The following is a 25,390-nucleotide window of genomic DNA, read 5'->3' on the forward strand; positions in this document are numbered from 1 at the left end:
ACTTCCCAGTGGCTCTAACCACAGACTCGAGGTCCTCACCCTCCTAACACCTCACAATGGCTGGGTGCGGTGGCACATACACCTATAATCCCAGCACTCAGAAGACTAAAGCAGTCTGAAAGCCCAGGGTAGGACTGCTAACAGTTTGAGGCACGCCTGAAATACACAGTGAACATGAGGTCTGCCGGGACTATCCAACAGAACCTTGCCTTAAGAGGAGGAAAAAAAGCACCTCACAATGGGAATTCAACAAGAGTTTGGAGGATAAAATATATTCAAATCCTAGCAGCTACCATTATAGGCCAAACTACATCTTCCTGTATCTGTTCAGTGAAATATTAACCCCCACTACCTCACAATGCAACTGCTTTTTCAGATAAGGGCTTTTAAGGTGGTGACTAAGTTAAAATGATACCATTAAGATAGGGCTCTAATCCAGTACGACTGGTGTTCTTAGAAGAAAAAAAAAAAGACATAAAAAAACACTGTCAGAAAATAGCCAAAGTAAACAGCTCTCTTTTTTTAAGGGTCTCAACTATGCAGTCCAGTCCTAGAACTCTCTGTGTAAGCTAGGCTGACCTTGAACTAGTTATAATCCTATCTCTAGGTGCTAGGATTACAGCCTGTGCTATCACACCTGGTGCTCAGCTAACGTCTTCATAACCTTCTTAGTTCCGAAGGCATTGTTTCCCTAGTCACCTTTCATTGTCTAAAAATCAATGCAGTTATCAATCTACAGTCAGTCAGTTAGGGCAAGCCTTTTCTCTACCACCTTTGGACTTTAGAATTCTGTACCTACACTTAAAAGTCTACACTTATGCTTAGGTTATCCTCAGTTCTACAAAGAGAAGGGACAGACTTAATCACTGATATAACTAGGCTATCTTCCCAACACTTTTCACCAATGAAGAACATGATAATCAGACAAGCTCACGAGTTTTAATTTTTATTTCACATAGATTTTGGAGTCTAGAACATTGCATAAATGTTCTATTATCTATTTTCTATTATCAAATTTCAAGTGACAATATGATCCTTTTATTGCATTAAAGAGTTATGCTTAGTTACGTATGATTTATAAGTTTAAAAACACTCCAAAGACCTGTTGAATTCATAAACACTAAAATCCAACATATATTAACACTCAAGAAAGTTGCACTTTCAAAGATTACTTTTTAACACAGTAAGTATGAAAGTAAAGACATAAAAGTGTATAAACAATATGATAAATCTGCGGGTAGACTGTTAAAGTCAACAGAAGATTGGAAAACTATAGTAAAATATTCACAGTAGTATTCTTAGTGAGATTATGATAATTAGAATTTATTTCTAGCTTATATAAACTTAAAGAACTACTTCAATAATTAATATAGACAAGTGTGATTGCTGCCATGTCACCTCCTAAGAATGAATATTTAAACTTAAAATAATATGACTACACAATAAAAAAGCTCACAAAGTCCTCCTTATTATAGAAAATGGCTGTAGATGTGTGGCCAGAAAATACAAAGGTGTTAATGTACACAGGAAGAATTGACTTTGCCTGAAGTTCAACAGCCATTACTGGTCAGGTTTTTCTTTGCATTTACATATAGCTGATGGTGTTCTTTACCCAAATCACAAGTCAGAGCTCATGCAGAGACCATGGACAACTTCAGGATATATACTAAACAAAAATCATTACATTGTTTAAATGTACATAAAAATGTACATAAAAATGCTTCACATTTTATGAATAAACTTAGTTTTAACTCTATATAACGACTAGTCATTAACTTTAAAAAAAGTTTTTTTTCCAGGAAACATTTCAGAAAAGAACATAAGAGCTGGAGGGCAGGGAGGAGCACTGTGAAGTGGTGTCCCTCAGACAAGACATGGCTGCTGCACACAATTCACAGCTGCTGAGCTCCAGCATGGAGAGGCGCCCCATGGCCCTGTCTGTCCCCAGCTGAGGAGCCTACGCTAGCTGAGACTATTAGTGGAGGAGAGCCACCGTTCTTTAGGAGCGTGGCCCCTGAAGGATTCCTCATGTGGGTGATGAGTACACCTGGACAGCACCAACTAGGCTCAGGGAGATGAAAGCACTAAGGACAGGAAGTTAGGAGGGAGATGGCAGCAAGCTCTAACAAAAGATGCAGGGAGAGGGTGGAAATATGATTACAATACATTGTATACATATATGAATTTTTTCAAATAATAGCACACGTATTTATGTAGGTAGGTAGGTAGGAATGATGGTGAGTATTGAGATTTATACTGTCCAGATTTATACTGGGACCCTCCAAAGGCTAATTAGAATTGTTTGGCAAAGCCTGTAATTTAGTTATATGAAGAGAAAATACTCTTTTTTAAAATATAGGAACCAAAATCCATAATGATAGTGTAGGCATAAGGTTACAATTCAAATATTGTAATTCAAATATCGATGTATTCCCCATATCTGGTTGTAATCCTTGTTCTGAGAATCTCCTGTCTAAATGTTGTGTAAACACTGCTCCTCAAGTGTCCCCTGATATGTCAGTAAGGCAGCCTACAGCCAATCACTGAGCAAGGGAGAGAATAAGGCTGGACATCCTGCCAGCCAGGGGAGGAGGAGTTAGAGGATTCAGCCAAGGATTCAGCCACAGGTAGATGTCCAGGAGGAACCAGGAGAGAGAGAGCTTAGCAAAGACAGCTACAAAGTGCAAGTTTGGCTGGGATGCATGCTGGGAGGAAACCAAATTAGTTTAAAGGGCTAAGAACAGAGTTAATACTGCTCAGGATTGTGCTGTGAAGCTTGTTAAAATAATATAACAGAGTCTCAATTATTTGTGTGATAGCAGGTTAAGAGAGAAATGAGAAATAAACATAGTTTTATAAAAATAACCCTAACAAGACAATCTAAATTGGATCTTACTGATCAGCCTACTTAAAGGACTTTTCTAATTGGGCTTTGGCACATATAAACTTCACATCCTAACAAATTCTGTGACGCGCATATGAACTGACAGTCATTATAATGAATGAATAAGCCATGCTTGTATGACAATGGATATAATCAAATGTTAAGCAATTGCAAGTTTTCAAATACATTTAAATGCAAAAATGAATTTTGATATTATGAGTCAGTTCATTGTGGCTCTACATCTCCAAAATGCAAGCTTTGTCTCAGAAGACATTTCAAGAAGCCGAATCTTAGGCACATCTACCTACTGCCAATATACCTGCGTCAGAAGCTGTTTAAGGATCCATACAGCTTTCTTGTTTGCCTTCTTTTTACTACACTTAAATGAGTTGTCAGTCTGTTTTCCCATTTCATTTCCTCTAGTCAATTTTGCATATAATGAAGCATAAATGTCACCTCTGTCAACCAAAGTCTTTACAAACAAGGGCTGCCTATCATGTAAGATAGATGAGGGCTACCAATCAGTTCTCTGTCTCTCCTTGTAGGCCCTAAAACCACCACCAAATTCTCTTGCTTCTAATAAACAATCTATAGATCTTCTCTTCTACAATTTATAGGTACAACCAATTCTAAATAAGGATATAATTTATTCTAAATTCACAAATTACTAATATCTTACTCACTTTGAAAACAATGTTTTATCAGACAATGCTAATAAAAATATCTTCAGGGACTTACTAAATTTTGTTTGTAAAGAATTACAGACACAGTGCCAGAAGGCATAAGTGCATAATAGAGGATACAAGTAAGATTTTAATCATATTAGCATGGTGTCATACTTTCTCCAATTTTTTTCATTAACTCCCATTAGAATAATTACAATAAGGACTGAGATATGGATCAATGAAGGAAGGAAACGAATGAAATGTTAGATTTGATCTGTGCCTTGACTGAATGAAGAAAGCAAGTGTGATGAACACTAAATAAACATCCTTTAAATCTCTAACTAGCTCCACTTAAAAGTTATTCATTGCAATATTCATTTCAAGGTTTTCAAGTGAAAGAGCTTATGAATGTAGAAATTACAGAGTACATTAATGAAAGCATTTAGAAATAAGTTGCCTGCTTTGATTCCTTTATTAGCCCCAGGAACCATAACTTAAAATCCTTTGTAGCATGACACTCAAAGACCCTGGAAGCTGAGTATACACCAGCTTCATTTCCTCTCATGATTCAATCTCATATTTTATTTCCACTTCTTCGCTTTAGTTCTTTGCTTGAAATATCCTTTCTAGCTTTCTGTACGTGGCTACTTCTTACTCATGCTCTGCCTCAGGAAGCCTTGCCTCAAACCCACAGGTTGACTTAATGCCTTACCTTTATGCTTCAAACAAGAGAACTCCTGACATGCCCTCTACCTGAAATCTAACGCTGGGTTGCAGTCCTATCTGGTGTCTAAAGGACAGTGACCTTTTGCTTCAGCTTAAGCAGCTCAGCATGGTGTACTTAGTAAGAATTTAAAATGTCTGAACAAAATGCTGTGATAACACACAACCAATTGCCTTTTTAGGTACATCTAAAGGATTAGCTTACCTGAGATTTATCTTGAAATTGCAGTACCAAAGCTTTCAACAGTCTCTGCTTATTTCAGCAGTTGGCTAAATAAATATTTAAAATTGCTCTAATAGAATTTCAGTTCAAAACAAGGTAGTCACATAATTCAGAAATGTGAATAAAATTATTTTAGCATCTTTTATAATTTAACATAAAAAACCATTCAGTCTGTGCTTACTGATTGCTCCAAACTAGATTTCATGAAGATTGTTTTCATGTAGGTATCTGTGCTAGCTAAGAACACCCTGAAGGCCACGTACTCGTCCTGTCCAAAGACTGACAAATCTACACCTTCACGACAAAGTTTGAGGTAATATGGCAGAGAAGCAACTTCTCTCTTCTACATGGCCACCAACAAGACTGAGTTGTGTCCAGGAAACAGAGAAACTGAAGATGTGCTTATCTCATCGCTAAGAAATGACAACTTTCTGCCATGTTGAAGATTCTGTGTCAGTTGGCCAGGGACTGGAAGACAGCATTGGTGCTGACAGACGATTTCCATGTTCTATGTATTCTACTGACAGCCCTGCACTGTTATGTTTGTTTTTAAACGCTCAACAGCAAGCATAACTCAATAATTTAATCCCCTGAAAATCACAGGAGGAAGCCAACTGACTCTAGTCCAATCACTGGAGTATCGTTTACAGCAGGGTTACAGTCCCAGGGATGGAACCAGCCTGACACTGGGCCAAGACAGTCAGGCTGGCCGCCACCTCTTCCCACCTTCAGAACAAGAAACACATCCTCTAACTGGGAAGTAGGACGAGAAGATGTTGAGAAACGGAAATAATGGTGAGCCAACGTTACACTGGGCTTGCCACTCATCAGATGGCAAATTGGGTCTCTGTTGTAAAATGAATTATCCTACCGTTTACTAATGGCACCACTCAGGTACTGCTTGTCCAGTAACTATTACAATGTAAAATGGAATCTAACCCTTAAATGATTAAAAAAAAAAAACTACCATTTTGCCATTCGAATTTCTCAATGCTTAAAGTACATCCTCTTCTGAACTAGCTGGAAAGAACAACGTGACCAACCAAAACATAACATGTTATAAACAAACAAATTTATAACATGTTATAAATTCAAAAATGGGGCTCATTTACACGCTCAAAACAACTAAGTATACATTAAATGCTTGGGAAAAGAAGAGAATAATCAAGTATGCGCCCAAAGTTGCGACCTTTCTCACAAAATAATCACATATACACTTGTAACTTCCATTTCTGGGCATTTCACCGAGAAGGCTGTACAGCGGTGTACCAGTGAGAAAGCGAGTCTCTATCTCTGTGTAATAAAACCTGCGCCCCTTGAGTTCCAACCTCCAGGTCTCACATGCCTCCTCTTGCCTAGTTATCTCTGCAGACCTTGAGGCCGAAGGCACGGTCTCTCTCTCTCCTCGACCTGAAAACTCAACAAGTCCACCCGGTATCAAACCTACCGGCAAGGTTCGGCGTTATCGGTGCCAGGGGTGTGTAAACATGACGTCAGCCAAACCCTCGGCGAATGTCACACACAGACCTAAGGTCCGAGCACGGCTGAAACTACCGGGCTCTCAGACCTATCTCTTAATTTCAACTTGCAAGCTTACGGCAGCGCGCCCCTCGCCCCAGCCCCAGCCCCAGCCCCAGCCCCAGCCCCAGCCCCAGCCCCGGCCGTGATGTTCCTCCAACTCCGTCCGCGCTCCTCGGGACGCAGCGCTTTTTCCCACGCTGAGGCCGGGCCGGAGGCGCCCGACCGCCGCGGCGGCGAAGCGGCTGGCTGGGTGTTCCGAGGACGGCTCAGGGGCGCGGGGGGCTCCCCACGCGAGCCTCTCCCGGGCCGGGCGCGTCCACCCGCCGACGCGAGGGCGTCCCGCGCCCACAGCACGCGAGCCCCGGGGCCACCCGGAGGACCGCGTCCGCTCGCCGCGGAGGCGATCGGGCACCGCGACCCCCGGCGCGGAGCGCCCGGCCGCGGCTCGGCCCCCCGACGGGGCCGCGGCTCCACAGCGCCGAGCTCACCTCGCTGTCCTGCCCGCCCACCGCGGCCGGTCGCCGTCAGCCAGGCCCGGGGTGAGGCGGCTCCCGGCGGCGACCGCACAGACGCTGACCCGAGCTTCTTACAGTTGAGGTTTGAAAAGTGCAGCCGCGTCTGGGACACTGTACTTCGGGAGGCTCCGCCCCCTCGTGCCGGACAGCCAGTCGGAGCGCTCCCGGAGGGTGGGGCCGTCACGTGGGGGCGGGGCGGGGCGCCGGCCGGCGGCGCGTGCTGTGGGGCGGGGCCGCGGCGGGAGGGGGCGGGGCCGCGGCGGCGGCGGGGGCGCCAGACGCTTGGAGGCTTTGCCGCTGGCAGTCTGGGACTGGAGACGGGGTGGGCTGGGTCGGCGAGCACGTCGTTTTCCGCCTTCAGAGTGGTCCAGGGAGGTGTGAGTGCTGGGACACCGGAGATGTCCAGGCTTTTTGCCACCGTGACGACCCAAGTCCTGCTTTTTAAGTCTTCCTTGTCCCCTGCCGAACCCACTCTACAAATAGAGAAAACTGGAAAGTTTGCTACCGGGAGTTCTTGGAACCGTAAAGGCGACTCCAGGATTCACTTACCTGTCCAGCTGGGTGTCCTGAGACACTGGCTCGGGGCACTGTAGGAGAGTCTGAAGACGAACTAATTGTTGGTTTACCGTGCTAAGGGAAAAGATGAAAACCTGTATTCGCTCAAAGTGCATTGCTAACTTATTTTTTTTTTAAATCTTTTTGGCAGTGTTAAGAGTCCAAAGGGACCCCAGGACCTTTCACATGCTAAGCAAGGACTAAGTTCCACTCCCAGCCCCCAGGATCTGTACCTCTTGCAGACACCTTAAAAATTGAGAGTTTCCTGCTAGACACAGAAGGTTTCTACTTCTTTGTAGTATATACACATAGAATCTAGGATTGGTGAAGAGTTTTGTTGTTGTTTTCTGTAGGCGTGAAAACAATTGGGGAAAGATACTGTTAGTGGGATCCTCTTGCTTTTGAAAGATCTTAGCCACATTTTAAGGGGATCTGTTCTTCGTCTGTCACATCTAGCCAGGATTTCCCCAAGCCACCTGCGTGTTCTTCCAAGCAGGTTATGTCCCAAGATACATGCATTTAAAACGTCACAGCCATTTCCTGAAGTCTGACTTATTTAAACAGACCTCAATAATATGTTGATTCTCTAAGCTTTGTCAAATGTCTCTTTCTGGTCAGGGAAGCATACATGTTAGGATGAAAACAGTCGCACGCTGAAACAGATTCGTCTGGTGTCTACAAACCAATGAGACTGCATATTTTCTTCCAGGAAATAGCAGCTGCGTTCCAAAATCTCAGCACCAAGGCTGGGCCCGTACCTTCCTGAGGTTCTTGGTGTATGCGTGTGTAACTGTACCGTTTTAATTTCAACAATGTCTTGGTTGCCAGCTTTTGTGTGTGGAAGGGTGTGTTGCGTGTGTTTGCGTGGGGCTGTGTACATCTGTGTGCATGTATGTGGAAGCTGGAGGCTAAGGTCCCAGGCGTCAGCCTCACTAGCTCTCCACCCTATTTTTTGAGACAGTCTCGCCCGGCTGGCCAGTGTGGTCCTGGGATCCCCCCGCCGGTCTGCACTTGCCCAGCACTGGGCTTACAGCTGGCAGGTGCAGGCGGTGCCGTGTCCAGCTTTTTACACGGGGACCCGTGCGGAGGTCCTTGTGGTGGCGTGGCAAGCATTCTGACCGACTGAGACATCTCCCCAGCCCACTGCCAGCATGAAAAAACAAACAGTTTAATGAGTCGTGCCCTGTGAGGGGTGTGTGCATGTGAGGGCGGGCGCCAGAGCTGTTGCTCCAGGTGCCCACCCAGAGGCTGGCGTTAGGTGCTGTCAGCTGCCCGACATGGGTACTAAAATTGGAACTCTGGTCCTCCGCGGAAGCAGCAAGCGCTCTTAACCAACGAGTCATTTCTCTGCCACCCCCTCCCGTCACCAGCTTTTAAGCAGTCTTCTTCCATTTTATTTCTTTCTCAACTGTGAGCATGTTGCCTCCTCCAACTATCAGAACTCACTGAGGGCTGTGCTCTGCGCCTCCAGCGTGGTCAACCTGTGTACGTTGGTGTGCGGCAGACGTTTGAGCTATGTGTGGCCTTTATGCTCCTGTTCCAGATTCATTTTTGTTGTTATGCTTAAAAAAAAAAAAAAAAAGAATCCTGACAGCTGCTTAGAGAAGAGTTTTGTTTCGATTACAACCCCAGATACATTTCATCATTGTGGGGAAGTCAAGGCAGGAACTTCAAACTGCTAGTAATATCACATCCGCTCTCAAGAACAGAAAATAATGCACACTCTGGTTTGCCTGTGCTTGGCTCAGTTTCTCCACTCTTGAGCAGTTTAGGAACCCTTGCCTAGGGAATAGTGCTACCCATGCTGGCCTGGCCACACCAGTTAACTTAATTAAGAAAATCCCCACACGCATGTCCACTGGCCAACCCAATGTAGACAGTCTCTCGAGAACCTCTTAGTGGATTCTGGGTCACACGAACGAAGCTGACCATTGCAGTCCTATAACTCTGTGCCTGGGATCCGACTTATGCTCTTCCAGAGACTTCTGTGTCTGCTTGGTGTCTGGCACTGTGTGTAACGGGGGCTTCCTGTTCTGGGGAGAACGCTGGGCCACTGTAATCTCTCAGGGAAATTCAGGAGTCAGTGCAGTCATAGCCACGTATGTTCTCACTGCTGTTCCTTTGCAGAGGAAATCCTCATGGGCCGTTCTGCTGTCTTTACCTCTGCCCTATGGAGCTGACATCTTTGGATGCCGCTGACCAGGAATGGTGGTGAAAGACGGATCGAATTCTCTCGAATCCTTTGCACCTTCTATGAATACCAAAGTAGGACGATTTGGAGATGTGACCTTTCAATAGGCATTTAACATAAGATGAGGTTATACGAGAAGGTCTTAATACAACGTGACCCATGTCCTGATTAGAAAAGGAGAGGTCACAGATAAGCCTAGGGACAATCATGTAGAGATCCTGCAAGAAGGCAGCCGTCTGAAGGCAGTCTGCAGGCATCTGAAGGCAGTCTCTGAGCTGAGCAGAGAGCCCTCAGAAGACCCTCAGTGCCCTCTTAACCCAAGACTCCAGCCTGTAGAAGGCCTGTTTGAGTTGTTGAAGTTGTTCGCTCTGGTACCTGTCAAGGCAGTCCTTGCAGGTGAATAGAGTTGTGTTCCCTGAATGCTCCAGCTGAGAACTCAAATGCTGACGAGGGACAGGCTGTCCTTCCTGGTCACTGTAATTAGTCATGCCTGTGTCAAAAATGTTTGCCCGTCTACTCTCATCATGCCACTGTCTACCATACCAAGACAGATGATCTTCCTTTGTCCGATCAGGTGAGCCATCGCATATTGACCAGAGAAAGTGATTCTCCCTGATCTCATTTAAAGCCCACAGATGGGGTAGGGGGTAGAGTTCTGTAGAGAAAAGGCTGCAAACTCAAACTCCTGACACATCCTCCATAAAAAGAATGCCTAGAATGCCTACCAGTATTTATATATTAAGGGCTTAGAGTTCCACATATGTGGGAAGAGAGAAAAAAAAATCACTCTTAACTGTTGTCTTAATTAAGGTTTCTGTTGCTGTGATAAAACACCGTGACCAGAAGCAACTTGGAGAAGAAAGGATTTATTTCATCTCACACATCCATATCACACTCCGTCACCAAAGGAAGGCAGGGCAGGAGCTCAAGGCAGGAACCTGGAAGCAGGAGCTGATGGAGAAGCCATTGAGGAGTGCTTCTTACTGGCCTGCTCTCCCATGGCTTGCTCAGCCTGCTCTCGTATAGCACCCAGGACCACCCGTCCAAGGACGGTACCACACAAGGTGCCCCGGGCCCTCCTACCTCAATCATCAGTCAAGCAAATGGACCACGGGCCAGTCTGGTTGGGAGCATTTTCTCAGTTGAAGTTCCCTCTTTCAGAATGACTCTAGCTCGAATCAAGGCGACATAAAATTAGCCACCACACCTGTTCACAGCTAAAAACTGCAGACATTTGTGACCAGACATAAGAGGAGTCAACCACTCTGTAGAGGTGTGGCATGAACCTCCACCCAATAAAGGAGCTGACGCTGGATGGAGTACAGGCCTTCAAAGACATACCTCCTCTGAAGCACAGGATGTCACATGAGGACACCAGAGTGCCTTATCCACAATTCTTACGCACATCACAAATGGGACACCCCCAGAACCAAAGATACTATATCAGATCCCCTGGCTTTCCTAGACCCTGTTGGCAGAAGTAATTGGGATGAGTCTGTCTAGCTAAGAACAGTGTGACTCAGGATGATTCAGGAGTCTGCCCCAAATGGTGACACAATCCGTGAGGGACTAGGGCCATTATGCCAATCCAACCATTCACTAGAGTTTACGGGGGAGGGCCTCCAAGGCCATCTGAGAGAAATGCTGTGCACATGAGCAATCCTAAGTGTTCTACTAGCCATTTTTGAAAAAATAAATTTAGTTAATTTTGATACTACATTGTTTGAACTTAGTATATCTAATGTATCACCATTTCAACATGGAATGAATTATTGGGAAATTTTGCTTTCTTTTTGTTTTTATTTTATACTCAATAGCACTTTCCAGTTCCACCATTAAATATGTTTCTAGCTCACAATATTTACCATGGAATAAAACAGATTCTCATACTTAAGCTATTTCGAGTATATTAATTTTTAAAATAAATGACCATAGTATCCATATCTTATTTAAAATTTAAATCAAGAGAAATAAAATGAAAATTCAGTCACACTAGCCCTGCTCTGCAGATACATATTGGTGGCTGCTTTAATACATAGGTCTAGAAAACTGTAAATGCACTGTTTTAATTGGTCTAAATCTCAAAGTATCTAATTCAGTGCTAAAGGCAAAACAAGCTTTCAATAAATTATAGTATTAGAAAAATTTGGAAATTTCAGATATCATTAAGTGCAATAGACCAATTTTCTTGGTTGAGAAAGGGAAAAAAATGGAGCAAGAAAAGATGTGGGCTTGAAAAGGATCACAAACCTAAACCCATCATTACTGTATACCTGAACAAATTTTTAAATAATGTTTTTGTTTATTTTTATTTATGTTGCATTTTGCGATAGAGAAGATCAAGCTCAGGGCCTTGTAACCAGCACTGAACCATCAAGCTGGGTACACTGGTCCTATGTCTCCTGCTTCTTATCTCAAGATACTTTATCTTTCTTGTATCAGATATAAGCCTCAGGGGAAAAAATACGAAGTTTGTTTGCACAACTGAGCAAATGATGTGAGCAAAGGAAAGCAGTACATATCCTAAATGCAGTTTTATAGCCCAAGAAAGGTCACTGACCCACTTAAGGTACCTGCTAGCACTGTAGTTTGAGGTCAGGGCGGCTGATCCTCACACGCCCCTTACCTCAGCCTGTCCCTGCTTCCTCTTCTGGGAGTCACCTGACTGCATAGGCATCCACCCACCCCCAGTGCATCCGGCCACATTTTTCTCTCTGCAGCTGTCCATCTCCCAGCTGTCGGCCTCACTTTGCTTAAGGTCGTGCTTCAGAGCCTTCTTTCTATTTGCAAACCAAAGTGCTTACTGGAAACTGCAGCAAAGCTGTGGAAGAGCTGCAATCACAGCCACAAATACACTGGACCCGTGAGAAGTGTGAAAAAGGAAGAGGATCCATACATGACATGGGTCAGGGTGTGGCATCATCTACCATTTTCTGTGTGACTTTGGAAAGTCCTTGTTTTTTTTTGTTTTTTTAATTTTAGTGGGGATAAAACCATTTTATTAAAATGGAAATAAAACCATCTAACCTCTGCAAAAGTTAAGAGTGATAATGAACACAGAACAATGCCTGACAAGATTAGACGGAGGCTTGCATCACCTCATATAGCTTCCAAGGTCTGAGGGCTCCCTGCTACCTGTAACTGAAATGCTGGAGATATAGGAGGTGCTACATAAATATACATCTAATACCTGTGAGAGAGCGCTGCGGGCTGGGTGGGCCAACAGCCAAGCAAGTCCCTGGGGAGTGAAGGGGCAAGGGAGCGGGTTGCTTTTAGTGTTTGCCTGGCTGAGGTACCATATGCAGAATGAAGCTGTAAACTCAGTAAATGGGGAAGCCCAGGGGCTGTGTGAGATAAAGAAATTAGACACCAGGACTCAAGGGAAGCAAATACACGTGGAGCAAAGCTGCAAGAGTGGATTGTAAAGCTGTCATCAATTTGATTTGAGATGCTAGATCATGCCCTACCAGCTCTCCCCTGCAGGTCTTTCATTTCACGTTCCTAAGTGAAGTACCAAGTACCATGACATGACCTGGTGTCCTGTTTGTTTCTTGGGGTACATAATCACCAAGCTTCCTTCACTACGTTTTCATAAACAGGCGGTAACAGGTTTAGTTGAGGTGAAGCCACCTCTAACCAAGCCCCTTCTTATGGAGTGACCTTTGTCTCACCTGGTTTTTGAGGAAGGCAGTCTACTCACTGCGTCGCTTAGTGCCACTGTCATGGTCTCTCTGACATGAAGAAAGTCCACATCTTTTCAGTGGTGAATTAGATCTACTCTGAGACACAGAATGCAGCAGTTCATAACGTTATTTTTATAGAAAGAGAAATAAACTCAGACATGTTCGGCAACCCTTTAAAGATCACAGTTTATGGGTAAGTAGCTCTCTAATTTACAAGTTGGGAGACCTTGAGCAAGACGGAAAATTTCTGTGCCTCTGTCTTTTCATCTGTAAAATGGAGGTAATAACACACTTGCCCCACAGTGTGTAACAACCCACAGATAATGAGCCTGGCAATTCTGAATGTGCAGCCCGTGTTAATTCACTGAGCCACTCACATGTTCTCATGAATTAAAGTGTCAGCCTCTCCCTTGAAGATAAGGAAGAGGAGGGGTCTCTCCCACCCACAGAATTCAAGTGCTCCTACATGGATCCAGGATCCAATCCCATCGCCTTTTTCTGGGGATAGCTGCTACTGTAGCTGCTTACACAGAGACACACTGCTTGGGTGTTTACCTCTCTTCAGTGCTGTGAGTATAGCTGGTAAGACAGTGCTGGTCTAATCGGTGCAAGACCCCAGGTTCAGCTGCTGCCACGGCAAATTAATAATTCACAAGTGTCCCTGGAGTTCCTGTAATGTTACAACTATGCAAAAATGAAAGAGATGGGGGTTAGAATATTTCCTGTGGCAATGGAGCAGACGCATCAGTATGAATTCATGGTTATCTTCATGTGGACAGATGTTTACCTCTGTAAATACAAATGTCTGGTGATATGTACAAACTAATAGATTAGTACACACGTGCCTCTCCTCAGACTGTCAGCTAATGATGCCTCAAAATAATACACCCAAGAACCAATCGCATTCAGGTCTTGGCTTCTAATTCTATTCTCCAGTGAACAGAGCCAAAGCTCCTGATGGATGTGGCTAGTCTGTAGAGAGGACAGAAGTAGATGGATGGGAGTATTATGTAGTATTATGTAGTCTGGGAAAGAAGTAGAGACAGACAAGTGCCATCACACAATAGTGGGAGGTTCAAAGGCACCCATGAGCTAAGTGAAAGCGCTCTGAGTGGCCAAGGCTGGCGAAATTTGAGCAACCCAACCATGTATAAGATACATATCTGTGGGTTGATATTAACATAAATGAATAAATGAATCAATAAATGGGAAAAGAGAAACAGTGTTTTCCAGGCAGAAGAATTAGGAGTAGCATATATAGCTATTCTACCTTTAAGTTGGTAGAATGTAACTTGTCACTCTTTAGCTATGATCTGTCCATGACTTTCTTCATATATACATGATAGAAGAGAGAGAACAGCACAGTGGAGAAAACTGATGAGCAGTATGTCAAACCAGGTAAGTATCAAGGTCAAGGACACTTGTGAAATCACAGTGATAACTGTGTTCCTTATTACAACATGATATTTATGGTCCTTGCCCTCTATAGCCTTACACCTTAAAAGTCATAGCCCTGAGCAAGAGGGAGGACCCTGAGTAAGATGATCAGTCCTCACTCAGAAAGGCAAATGGAATGGACATCGGAAGAAGAGAGCAGGGAACCTGCCACGGAGGGTCTCTGAAGGACTCTACCTAATAGGGTATCGAGGCAGATGCTGAGACTTGTGGCTCTACTTTAGGCAGAGTGTAGGGAATCTTATGAAAGAAGTGTAAAATAGTAAGACCTGGAGGGGACAGGAGCTCCACAAGGAGAGCAAGAGAACCAAAAAATCTGGGCCCAGAGGTCTTTCTTGAGACTGATATTCCAGCGAAGGACCATTCATGAAGATAACCTAGAATCCCTGCACAGATGTAGCCCATGGCAGCTCAGTGTCCAAGTGGGTACCCTAGTAAGGGGAACAGGGACTGTGTCTAACATTAACTCAGTGGCTGGCTCTTTGATCACCTCCCCATGATGGGGAAGCAGCCTTACCAGGCCACAGAGGAAGACAGTGCAGCTAGTCCTGATGAAACCTGATAGGCTAGGGTCAGATGGAAGGGAGGAGGACCTCCCCTATCAGTGAATTTGGAGATGGGCATAGGAGGAGATGAGGGATGGAGGGTGGAAGTGAGAGGGAATAAGGGAGGGGCTACATCTGGGATACAAAGTGAATAAACTGTAATTCATATAAAAAATAAAAATTTAAATTAAAAAAATATAATTTTTTTAAAAAAGTCATAGCCCTGACTGGTGAGAGAGTGTTTTATAATATACCCAAGTGATGAACCTCAGAAAAGTTAAAGACACCAAAAACAGGGAACACCTGAGAAATGGCCACAGGTAAGGAGGAGCTGGGAGGGCAGGACTGAATGTGACATTTGGCATGGAATCCTGGCGTGGGAAAATGAGATTGAAAAAAACAAACAAACAAGAGCATCTGAATAAACAATATGCCAGAGTGAATAGCCATGAATTTGTATTGGTGCACTGGATGTAACAAACACACACAACCATAGGGAAACTGGTCACAAGCATGCAGAACCTCTATACTACATTTGCAATAATTCTAGTGGGCTATGACTTTCAAAATGCCTTGTTTAAAACATCTCATTTACCATTTTTTTAATACACCCAAATATGAGAACTATAGAATCAGGAATTAAAGGTAGAAATAACCAGTTTCTAAGATTAAAGGAGAAAGCGGGGGGGGGGGGGTGCGGGGGGAGTTCAATGAAATAACAAATAGTCCAGCTCTTGGTTTTGTTATCTAATGAGTATTTTAATAACCCAGTGGGGACTCAGTCCAGCCCACCTTAGTGAAAAAGCATGACAGGAATGAAGGGAGGTATCCAAACAGTTGTGTCCTTCAATTTAATAGACCTCATCTAATTTCAGTCACAAAACACCATCTTTCAATTAGCAGCTTTGGAACTCTGAGGAGACGCTAAGGCTTTTCAGAGACACCAGTGTCAAAATCGCTTTCAGAATGATCATAACATGGTGACCTCTTTTTATTCTTAGTCTCTCAGCATACCGTTGGCGCTTCCAGAGACCTCAGGCTAGGTGATATTATAAGTTAACGCAAGTATCACGGAAGACCAGTGCTCTCTGTGAAGCCTTTGGCTTATCCCCACCCTCTTTCAGATCATACAGCTGCTTTCATAAAGCATGTTACTTATCCTAACACTTAATTGTTATTTTAAGTGAGCTGACAAATATTTTCAAATATATCTTTTAATTTTTAACGTGGTAAGCACTGATAAATAAACATATATAAAGAAAAAAATATTTGATGTCCTTAGTAGTTGCTGAGAGTAGGAAGTTTGAGAATCAAAATGATTGAAAACCTCGGTGCTAATTATAGAGCTCGGGTTGTTCTTCCAGGGGAAACAGCGCTCACTGCAGCAGATCACCCTGTGGCTTAACCCACCCTGTGTTTAGAGAATTCCTCAGCCATCGAGTCTAAAGGAAAGCCGTAGTGGAAGCGCCAAGTACATGCCAGCCTCCCCTGCAGCTTGGGTAGAGCAGCTGTAGGCTTGTTCAGTCGCACGTACTCATTTGAACTTTGAATCCGAACGTCTGAAATAGGGATATGAGCAACCCTGAGATGGCAGGAGGAGTGGCAGAGATATCGGATCCTCGAAGCAAAGGTCCTCAGGGCAACACCTGTGTCCGCTGTGAGTGGCATCGGTGGAGCAAGCTGCAGCCTGGAGTCCTGTGTTTGGGAGTGGCGGAGTCTGCATTTATGACATCTGCAAACAGGACTTTGGATATGGTTCATTAGCTAGACACCTCAACTTTGGCTCTCCTTTTCAAATCCCCATTCCGATATGTTAAAAATTTCATTCATCCAGAGAGGCTCAATATTTGCAACTGGAACTCTGGCTTATCCTACAAACAACTGTAATTACAGATCTTGATCCTTTTTTATATTAATCAGCCTTTCTGCAATTCCATAAATAAACCATTAGTTTTAAAAAGAGAAAACAAAAGTACCGGGACCTTTAGCCCTTTATCTGCCATAAAAACAAACAAACAAAAAAACTACTTAAGCAAATTAAAACATTTACATTCTCAAGAGCTGGGGGGACATGTTGGCATTCTATCCAGCAGCAAACTTTTGGCCAGGCTTTGGAACTATGGTCCAACTTTCAAGCAGCAGAGAGTAAGGTTTTCATAGTGTTACTTCTCAGCTATGCAGTTGCTATAAACGAGCAAGGGGCCCTAAAGAGAGTAACTGGTGACACCACGTGCCTCGCTCCTTTTAGAAATCTTTTCAAGTACCCCCAGTCTTCCGAGCCAACCAAAACAGAAATGTTCTCGTGCGCTTGAGGGACTCTCATTTTATAGAATGCTTAAGAGAGCCATGAGAACCACACGAGATTTCAAGTGGAGCGAATTATTGAGAAAGGGTTCAGGACCTGGCTCCTATTCTGTTTCTTGTTATTATTTAATGTGATATATACAATCTAATACCACTGTTTGAGCTGCTAGGGCCTGGAATGGTTCTGCCTTCTATAGTTTCGCAAATGTATTTTAAAGTTTTTTGTTTGTTTGTTTGTTTTTTAATTCACAATCCTGTCCTGCTTGGGGGGTGTTAGTTTGGAGTTTGCGGGCTGTTTAGGTCCTACAGATCTTTCCATCCTGTCCTCACTATGATTGCTAGGGGTTTAAATTAATTTTGACTGAAAACCATCCTCTTTTGGAAGTTGAAATACTGCTTGAGACTGAAATACTACTGCCCACTGCAGGTTCTTTGAAGTCCTGAAACTATTCAGAGAAAACATAACCAGGGAAGCAGACATTGCTCTTTTTTTCATTACTCTCATTGCTGGGTTTGGGGTTAGGGAGCATGCCTATGTTCTCAGAGACAGGCTTTGTACAACACAGAGATATAAACCAACATACCTGAGCTTGAGAACAGGTTGATACATTAAAAATGAGATTTTATGATGACCAGTGATAACCTGCTTCCTGCAAACTTAAATTATGGCTGCATCTTACTAAGTATGAGAGAGAGCTTTGAGCACCCTGTGGCTTTTTATCTCAATGTATGTGAGGCCGCATAGGCATAAAATCATTTGTCTTTACTTCTTCCTGTCTCTCACCCCGGATGTCTGCCTTTCTTCTCTGTCCCCCAAATGGCAAAAGTACAGATTTTTGGTCTGTTTCTGTTACTTTTGTGAACGTTGTTCAGTTTAACCTCTGCAACATCACATACATATTTTTGTGTGTGTGCGTTATAAATGATCAGAATAGGCCTATTTTGTTTAGTATTTAATTATCTCACTCTTTTAGCCCTTGGGTCCTCAGTGCTATTAACTGGCCTCTAAGAAGGCTGCGCTATCAAAGTAAAAATAAGCTGTACCTCTGAGACATTTCCCACTACTTATTGACCTAGAAAAATCCCCTTAGAGTAGCTGAGCCCTGAGAAGGTCTAACCGCTTCTAGGTCAGCCATGCATGCTGAATGTGGCACGGGATTTTTAGTTTTAATAGCACCTGAAGTCTGCCATGTTTTCGAGTTGCTAGAGAGCCTCCATAGGCAGTGTTTTAACTGAGGCTCAGTAACCACAGGATGACAACAAGCAAGGCTAACATTATCCCCACTCCACCTATGAGAAAAAGAACTAGAAAGGCTGCCCATCAGAGGTGAGGACTCGTGCTCCAGCTGAGGACTGCAGGTCCTTTGGGGCTACACCCGAGGGAGAGGTAGGCAGGTAAAACTTCCTGGTTGCTTTCCTTTCCCACTCTCATCCTTTTCTGAACCACAAGAGGAGATCCTGTGACACATTAGCCATAGGCAGGGGGTGGGGAAGGAAACATAATTTGTCAGCAGATGGCAAACGGGAAGGAACGTGTGGCTGCCTCACATGCAGCTGTGTGGAGCCAGAAGCTCTGAGATGTGGCCCCTTGCTGATGACATACTCTCTCCTGGCTAGGCTCCCCTCTCCTGTCCTAGATCCCCTGAGAGTTTGTGGGTGAGGATTTGATAGGTCAAGAATGATCTACCTTTGAAGCAGTCCTACTAAGCATAAAATAGAATTGCAAACCTACAGCCAAGGTTAGAGGGATATAGTTACAGCAAAGCAATCTACTCGTTCTTAAAAACCAGCATTTCCACAGTAAGACTAAACAAAAATACAAAGGAATAACAATTTTGTGACAAAGTGAGAAAAGCTTATCATACTTTCTCACACAAGATATAATGTATATGCTATTTTACCAGAAGTAGTCTCAGACAGAGAAATTCAGGCTTACTAAACTGTCTGGGGCCCCAGAGCCAGTCAATGAGACTTTTTTTTCAACCCAGGCTACCAATCTCATGTCCTTAGTTTTCCACAGCACACACTAAGTCAGGTTATGGGTTCTCACTTTTCCCTTCCCATTGTGTCCCGTCTCCAAACTCATCATATAAAAGACTTGCATTACTGCCGTGGAAAGCTACTTAACCGGCTGTCTCAGGTCTGAAGGGGAAGGAAGCAGGGGCGGGGAAACTCTGCTGAGAAGCAGGACGGATGCTACAGTGTTTGGTCTCCATGAGAAGATGCTCCCTGGAAGACACTCTGCCTTTCATGTGTGCTCTGTAATTATTTTGGATGTTTATGGGACTGCAATGATAGGATGCTGCAGAAGCTTTCCCTCTGATCTTCCCCCTTCCATTCCCATCCTCAATGCGCCATCCTCTGAGAGGGTTTTTTTCTTTTTCCAATGTTGCTCCCCTTTCTTTATAGCACTTCTTAAAAATCACAGTTAGTAATCACACGTTCGTTATTGTCTGTCATCCCTGGGAGGTTGTAAACTCCCCAAGGGGAGTCCCAATATAAGCGCATGACTATGTTACTCAGCAGTTTTCCAAGCACTTTCCGTGGTACCTGGAACAAAAATGGCAACTCAGTAAACATTCACTGGAAAGGATGTGGTGGTGGGAGGATGGATGGGTGGGTGGATGGATGGATGGATGGTTGGAAAGAATGGGTGAGTGGATGAATGAATGGGCAGGTGGATGGATGGATGGTGGGTGGATGATGAATGGATGGCTGGATGGATGAAAAGAATGGGTGGATGGATGGGTGGATGGATGGATGAAGTATGGGGTGGGTGGGTGGGTGGGTGGATGGGCAGATCACCTAGAAGTTCCCAAAGGGTTATGAGGAAGCACATAGTTTGATCATACAGTTTAGGGCAGGAGGGACCACATTTTAGATTAGAGTAATTCAGTCACTGGTCCCTAAAAATAGGAATGGGATCTGATAGTCTTCCAAAGGCAATAGGCAGTAACTGTGAGACTGACCTGTTGGGACAGAGAGGCCTGGAAAGTGTCTACAAAGAATTTCCTAAGCACAAAGCAGTATCGTGCACATGTACTGTCTTAAAGAGTAGGGAGGAGAAAAGAAGCGAGGCTGAGGTGGCCTGAGGTTCTATAACAAGTGACAGAGGGTTTGCAAAGATGGTGGCTTACCCTGACTAAAGTGCTTAAGAACCAGGACCCAAATAAAAAGGCCAGTGTCATGACATGCACTTAATAGTCCCCACGCTTGGGAGGCATGCTGATTCCTTGGTGTGAACTGGTCAAGCAGCTACCTGGCAAGTTCCAGGTTAGAGAAAAGTACTATCCCCAGATAGGCGGACAGCTCCTGAGGAATATCACTCCATTACCTTCTGGCCTCCACCTGCAAACATACATATGGGCACATGCACTCTAACACATGCGTGAACCTGAACACAACACGCACACACAAGCGGCACACGAGGATATAGAAGCAGACTTGTCAGTTATCAAAGGATATGTTTTTTTAGAAAAATTCAAATGAAGAAAAACATTCTTTCTTACTAAACATAACGTGTTCATATTTTAAGTATACAGTTGATAAATTTGAAGATGTGGATACCCCATAATCATCACCCAGGCTAAGAAAGAGGACATTTTGAGCCTTCTACTCTGAGCCTCCCCTGTGTTCTCCCCCAGTCATTATCCTCGGGGCAACCACCACTTAGTCTTCTGTCATCACAGGCTCCCATTTTTGACTTCGCACCGACGGAATTGTACTCTATGCCCTGTTTTTGATGTAGAACTCTGTAAAAATTCACCCACACTGATGGGATAATTGCTTCCTTTTCATCTCTATGTTGTAGTTCAATTAAATCATAAAATCATGTTCAATTTATTCCACCGTGAGTGGACATTTCATTATTTCTAGTTTCACTAATAAATTGTTGGAGACATTCTTAAGCGTATATTTTGGTGACAGCATGTGCAAAACACTCATTTCTGCTGTGTACTGTGAAATGGCTAGTCAGACGTGTGCTTGGATTTAGAGCATACTTGCCAGTTTTGTAAAGTAGTTTCATGAGTTTCCACTCTTCTCAGCAGCGGTGAGAATGCCGACTTCCACATGCTGGCCACCTGGTCACAGTCCTCATTCCATTCACTGTGATGGAAGAAGCCCTGGTTTTATAGACATACACCTTGATGTCATGAGTCCTCAGAAGAGGATAAAAACAAGAGTTTGTTTCTGGTTTTTGGATAAAGCTGTCAAGACTCTATCCTTGGTTTCTGGTTCAAAACAAAACAAAACAAAAAACCAACCAACCAACCAAACAAACAAAAAAACAAATGAGGTTCTCATGCATAGCCATCTTGTAAGGGAAGCATCAGATCCTCCACCAAAGGCTAGAACAGACTAACATTCGGCTTGCACGTGTTACCGAGGCAAATGTGTCCATTTAGAGGTAAATGGACTATGACAGGGAGGAAGGACTTGACCTTCTGGTAGAGAGAGACCAAAACCTCCAGGGAAGAGATGCCCTTACCAACAATAGAGGTTATGGAAAGCAGTGGCTGCCTCGTGCAGGAGGTGAGCTATTTTTGGTTTGCAGTGTTTTCTTAACGATAAAGGTTTTTTTTTTTTTGTTTTTTTTTTTAAATAATGTTTTTTAAAGTAAAAAGAAAAGAAAAGCCATTCTAGGCACAGCACCATCAGAGCACTTCTGTTTCATGAGTGAGGCTATATTGCTGAGGTGTTTTGCAATAATTTATAATTCCCACCCTAGGTCTCTCATGTAGCCCAAGCTGCTCTCAAACTCTCTACATGGATGACTTTGAACTCCTGGTCTTCCTGCCTCCATGTCCCAACTCTCCAGGTTATAGGCATGAGCCACTGTGACTGGTTACACATTGTCAGGGACTGAACCTGCGGTCTTATGCATGCTAAGAAAGCACTCTACAAACTGAGCTACATCCTTAGGTCTCTCATTTCTTATAAAAAGAAGAGAAAAAACATCAAACTCAACTATTTGCTTTTAATAAAAAAAATATCAGAATTCCTCTTTGTAGCCTAATACATTTCATAGAGTAAAAGCAGTTTCTGATTCAGATATTCTTATCATTGGTCAGTGTGTATGCAGTTGTCTTTACTCTCATTGTACCCTTTGTGATACTTGGGCCCAAAGCCAGGTAACTGTGCCAGAATTACATTAATTTTCATGGTTTATACTTAAGGACTGGCCTGTGGCCACCTTGTGACCAACCACCATTACAGTGATATGCAGTTGGCTTTGTCACAAGGTCTGTTTGAGTTCTTATTTTTCAACTGGAATGGAGCTGTTTATTCTCAATATACTTTATTTCTTAAATAGTTTCATATTTACAGAAAAGTTGAGAAAGTAGTATAGAGTTCCCATAGAACTCATACTTCATTTCTACACCAACACACACTAATACATTATCCATAACTCACAAGGCAACACTGACACACTGTGAATTGAGTGCATGCTTTATTCAGATTTTATTCTCCAAGGCCCTCCCTGTATTGATTGCCAGCTGCTACTTCTATTTAGTTATGATGTTTTTCAGCCTCCCCTTGTCTAGGAAGCCATTTCTCAGCTTTTTATTGATTTTTGTGACCTGTATAGTTTTGAAGAGCACCGATGAAGTCTTTCTCATGATAAGCCTCTAACGGAGAATATTGTCACTGCTGTCACACCAGAGGCAGATGATCCATGTGACTTGTGACTCTCGGCCCTCCTCACTTGCCTGGGGTAGAATTGGCATTCTTCACTGTGAAGTTATTTTCTCTCCTTTGCCCCTTTTCTTTGCTGTTCCTACTGAAAGAAAACCACTGTGGGAAGCCCACACTCGAGGCAGTGTAAATTCTCTACAGGCATTAGATGGAATTTTTCTGCCTAGGGGACTGCTTGCTTCATTGGATTATTCAATCACTTACCAGCATAAAGTTATAGGTATTTACTCGACAATTTTTGTTACCATTTTGAAAACTTAAATTACATTTTATTCACTTTTCTCCTGTTTTTTTTTTTTTTCTTTTTATTCGTGTGTATGTGTTTAGACACATGTGCACAAGGGTTTGCACGTGGGGATCAGAAGAAAACTTTGTGGAGTCAGTTCTCCCTGCTTCCACCATGTGGATCCCTGGATGGAGCTCAGCTCTTGTAGGAACTGCCCCTACTCACTAAGCTGTCTCATTGGCTCCAAATCATCATACTGTAATTTGATTTTACTTTGTATATATATATATATATATACACACATATATATATTTGATAAGATAAACACTGTGCTCTTGATTCCTTTTAGCAGATTTGTATAGTCTTAATTTTCTCATCACTTTCTTACTTTGCAGCACAACCAGACAGTAGGACAGTTACAAGGTGTTTATGTGTTCAGTGGGGCCTCAGCTAAGGACGCATTGTGGTCAAGCTGGAGCCACTTACTAAAGTGAACTTGTACATGCACCATCACACCTCAGCAAGTTAGAAAAGGCGTGTAGGTCCTCTGTATCCATCATACTCTTGGCATTCCTGCTCGCATTCGGAGCCACTGGCAGCTTGCAGTCTTCATTCCTCCTGAAATATTGTTACGCATGATATAACAGATGAGCTAGTTGCACATGAGAGAAAACAAACCAAACACTTTGGCTGCAAAAGGCCAGTAATAATATCAGAATTATTTTACAGACAATATTTTTAAGTCAGTGTGTGCATAGCCCAGAACACACAGCAGCCAGGCAAAGAACTGAGAAAATCAAGGATGGATTGGGTTGACATACACCTCTAATACTTGGGGTGCTATTGCTGAAAATATCAAAAGGTCTAAATCTTATTATTAAATAGACTATAATTATTACAGCAGTATTATCTAATGTGTTCTCATAATCATAAAAGGCACAGATACCTGTTGTATTTTAGAATAAACCTTATAGATTTCTACCTAAGCTATCTTGTTATCTCCCAGGCTCATCCCACACCATCTGCTTTAACATATATATATATATATATATATATATATATATATATATATATATACCTCTTATCCATATTTCCAGAATACTTGCTTATTCTTCTCATCTGGGTGGCTTTCCTTATCCATGCTGATCCAGCCATATGCTCCCTTTCACCTAACCCATGCGGGGCTCTCTCCTTTCTCCCTTCAGTACTGGTCTCTCTTACAGGATCCTTCTGTCCCCAAAGCCCGAGAACCTAAGCTCTGCCCCTTCCTTCTGCCTTGCCCAGGTGTAGGACAAGGTCACAAACATCATTTTGGATATCTGAGTGTCAACAAGCAAACCTGTGGGAGCAACAGTTAGTAATCAAACACAAAGCACCAGACCATGCTGCTACAGGGTGCTATTGAAGAAATTAGCGAACAATAAACGTAACGGAAGTAATTGTGAGAGGTAGGGATCTTTTACACTACTACATTTCCCTGTTGGAAGGTCCTCTGGTATTAAAGGTGATAAAATGTAAAGGCTAAGAGATGACCGACACTGTTTCCTAACTGAAACTAGAGTGACAGAGAGCACTACTTGGTGGGTAGTCCCTTAGGCTACAACTAAAAGCAGTTTTGGTGTTTCATTGCTTGTTTAGTTTTATGCTAGAAAGCCAATCATTCTGAAAGAAACAGCCCCTAACAGGCAATCCGTAGTTCCTCTCCATTCTCCCTCATGCCATCTCAAAGAAATGCTACTGTAGATGAAGCTGGTTCTGGAATCCTTCACATTTTATTCTCTTCTGGAATCGTATTCTAGAGAATTCTCTTCAGATCATGAAGATGGTCAGTAACAAGAACTGCCCGATCTTAGTTAGGCTTCACCATCTTATTTTTGGTTCTTCCAACTTTCTTGACTTGTCAAAAGGGACCTGTACTTGGGGCTGGGAGATGGCTTCTGTGGTTAGGAACATTTGTTGATTTTGCAGGGGACCTGCCTTCAGTTCCCAGTATCCCGATACAAGGCATCTCACAACCATGCAGAACTCAAGCTTTAGATGATTCAACGTGTTCTTCTGGTCTCTGCAGGCACTGCAACCACGTGATACCAGGTACATAGAGATACATATAGGCAAAACACCCAGATATATATTTTTAAAGACTTATGCTGTTTTTATTCAGGCCTGAAATGGCAGTATAAATCATTGCTCTATTTTTTTTTTA

At 43.2% G+C, this 25,390-nt stretch overlaps 1 protein-coding gene across 1 annotated transcript in view; it reads right to left on the reverse strand.

The window, feature by feature from the left end:
• The window catches only part of Stk17b (serine/threonine kinase 17b), a 29,865-nt gene extending 23,219 nt beyond the window's left edge, over positions 1–6,646 (reverse strand). The window contains exon 1 of the mRNA XM_021661833.2: positions 6,505–6,646. The gene's annotated coding sequence lies outside the window, so the exon portion shown is untranslated. The remainder of the gene's footprint in view (positions 1–6,504) is intronic.
• Positions 6,647–25,390: the final 18,744 nt, after the last annotated feature.

The sequence above is a fragment of the Meriones unguiculatus genome, chromosome 15 (assembly GCF_030254825.1).
Source record: "Meriones unguiculatus strain TT.TT164.6M chromosome 15, Bangor_MerUng_6.1, whole genome shotgun sequence".
In the NCBI taxonomy this organism is placed as follows: Eukaryota; Metazoa; Chordata; class Mammalia; order Rodentia; family Muridae; genus Meriones; species Meriones unguiculatus.